The sequence below is a fragment of the Geospiza fortis genome, unplaced genomic scaffold (genome assembly GCF_000277835.1).
Source record: "Geospiza fortis unplaced genomic scaffold, GeoFor_1.0 scaffold186, whole genome shotgun sequence".
Lineage (NCBI taxonomy): Eukaryota > Metazoa > Chordata > Aves > Passeriformes > Thraupidae > Geospiza > Geospiza fortis.
In genome coordinates, this window is record NW_005054331.1 from 195,320 (window position 1) to 198,740 (window position 3,421).

Here is a 3,421-nt window from a genome sequence, read left to right on the forward strand (position 1 = left end):
ATAACCCAATGCACCAGCATGCACAAGTAAAGTAACCTTATTAGACCTCCACACCACTAGCAGATTAAGCAATAATAATCCCTTGCAACAGGGAATTCAGACCCAAATTAGCTCCCTGGGAGATCCAAGCTTGCTATAGAACTTCTGCTTCAGCTTCAGGCCTGCATTCAGAAATGCTGGCACAGGGAGATAAGACTTGCAATGCCTCCACTGACAAAACTTGCAAGCATTTGCAGTAAGACCCAAATGAACGTCATTAGTCAAAGCACCAAAAGACACATTGAAAAACACTGCTGCATGTCCTTTTCTCCCAATCTTTTTGCAAGGAATGCCTAGTAAGGGAGTTGTCCTGGTTCTGTTCAACACTGCTGCTCCTCTTCACCATTGCACTGGCAGTGAATCTTGTGTCAGGTTCCTTCCGATGCATCTCTATCAGACAGACCTGCATGCCAATCAATATAGAGATACCTACTAGAAGAACACTGTACTTCTGGTTCTCTCAGCTGTCTAATACCAATAAACAATTAAAGTTACAAGGCTGGAGATTTTCCCAACATGTACAGAAAAAGAGGCACAAAAAAATCCCCTCGCTTACGGATTTGAAAGTATAATGAGTACAGCTGCCCCATGTTCTTGGAAATTCAGCACAAACCCCTATAAAAAGCCATTTGTAAGGCAATTTCATGTTTAAAACATCCCACAATGCTATTGCAACAATTGATATAACTAAGTATTAACGAACTTCTAGCAGTGTTTTTCAAACATAAATTACAACACAATTCTTACATCGCATTTCTTCTCAAAACCAGTACTTCCCTCTGAAAAGGAGAGCCAAAATATTACTTTCTAACACAGTGCACTTTTTATTTTATAATCCTATTTTTACTTCTGATGGAAATGCAGGGATTTGACAAAATTATTTACATTTCATTTTTAATGTTTTACACATAATCCTTGATACTTTTTTTGGTTCAATGTTTGCCATTGAAGGGATTAAAGAGATCAACATTCTATTCTTCAGAGCACTCCGTTCTTCCCTGAGGAAGCAGTTACATACCAACATGCTGTGGTGAGGGTGGCAAAATACAATAAAAAGCTGCAGCCAGTTCACATCACTATAATTTCAGCTTTGAAAGTAGATTATGCCAGTGTGGTGTACCAGTCCAGTCCCACAAGCTTGTGTCTTATGTTCCTGTTCACCAAGTCTTCCCTTTGACTCCCAATGAAGAAACCAGTATGGTTAAGCAGAGGACTTGGAACTAAAAGTCAGGATTGTCACCATGACACATTTTCATAAAAGAATCTTTATTGATATTCATGCCAAATGTTTCAGTCTGTATGAATTCACTGGAGAAGAATCATATGCAAAAGGGCAGAAGAGGAGCCTTTTGCACCAAAAGGAAATGTACAAAATGCATCTCAAATATGAGTTGACAAGCTGGGAAGAAAGAGCATGATGGGAACAAGCAACACAGAAAATGAAAACTGAAGTTTTAGGAGCAACGGATATCTGTAAGTCTGCAAAAAAGAAATCTGTGCAGACAGGATGTAGGGAATACCCAGTGACCATCATATCTGAGTGAAAAAGAGAGGAAGAAGACTGCAGGAGCAAACCAGGTTTCATGGGAGTACTGTGACTGTGAAGAATGGCTATCGCTGGGGGAATCTGTGTACAGATAATTATTTCAGGAAGAGTTACAGTGTGTTACAGTACTCGTTGCACAGACTGAATTACTGCTGCAATGCAGCATTGTGTTCTTTGGCGGAAGTAGGAATACACACCATAACCTTTTTGCCTAGTCAAGCCCATCTCTAGCTATAAACTGAAGGAACCATTATGCTGCTCTTCAGCATGAACTACATGAGCTAGCGTTTTTCCCTACCTAGTTTAATACAGGCTGTCAGTAAGATTTAGATTCAATAGGTGCTTAACTCAATTGCAATTAAAGATAATTATATTCTATACAGTTATACTTGTATTAGCATGTCTCAGAAAACATCACTGAAGAATGCAAAGAAATCTGTTACACATTCACAACACTGTAAAAAAATAAGAGCTCTGTGGGCTACGGGAGACTTAAACGCATCAGAAGAAAGATTTTATTCTGGTGTCTACAACAGAATCATTTATGCTACAGAAAAACTATTTAAAAATGCCAGACTGAATTCACACCTGCTGCACATACAGGTAGTTACACAGTCTTCAGTGACACTGCATGTTTCATACAGCTGGGAAATTTGTTCTCCATTCATACAGAATTTGTTCATGGCTTTATCCTACAACAAAACCCTGCACAGACTCAAATCCAAAAAAATTCTAGTCCAGATTAGTCTCCTTAAATTTTAGTTACAGGAGAATTCTTCATACTATTATAGAACAAACACAATACATTGACAAAACCAGCAAAGTTTCTTTTTCAGGATTGTTCATTATCAATAGACTTGATCTTAACAGCTTGAATGACTACTGCCAAATCCCTGGCCCAACAGAAACATCTAGAGACAGACTGTTACAACCTAGAGCTCTTAAATGTCAGGGGTTTTTTTCACTGCACATAATCTCTAAAGAATTAATTTGCCTTATTGTAGTTTCTTCCTTCTGTACAGGTTTCTCAGTATTTTCTTCTCACAAATCAACCTCACTTAAATACTTCAGAGATAAGCCAACTGCAACTTCCTTTTCAAATGGAGAAAGTATATCACTAATTCAGCGGTCTTTTCTTATATGTACTTCACTGAAGGAACAAATTCAGTTTTACCAGTCCTTCAAGTGAAGCAATCTCAGCAATTATGAAGAAATTCTACCCCTGCTTGGTCAAACTGAAAAGGTGTAACTACTGGCATCTTCAAACGAAATCTCCATATTCTAGGCTCATCATATAAGATACAAGAGAACCACGAGTTTCTTGTACAATTTTATCACACTTCTCAGAAGTGAGAGGTTGCAAAAGTATATTTAATATTTCAATAAAGTATTAAAGTTACTTAAGTTGCAAAATCAATTACTGAAAATTATATATTACCAGACACATAGTTGCCCTGAGACCCCAATTCTCTGACCTCTGTGCTTTAGAATGCATCAGTAAGTAAATCAAGTTGTCCTTGGGAAGTTTATGTGATTACTTCTTCCTCTTTTTTATATACAAGCAAAAGCCAAACTGAACATATGGGTTAGCGGAAATCTTATTTCTCATCACATCTGATTATTTGATTTCATTGCACGAATCATGCTTTCAAGTTATGTTACAATAAATATCTATGTCTTTAGAAAGAAAATTATTAATACCAATTCCACTACAGAAAATCAAATACTGTAAACGTCCTACTACAGTTTTCATCCCTTCTCCATTTTGGCTTAAGGAGAGCTGAATTATTAATATTGCAGTACACATTTCTGACACTTGAAATGCAAAACTATCAT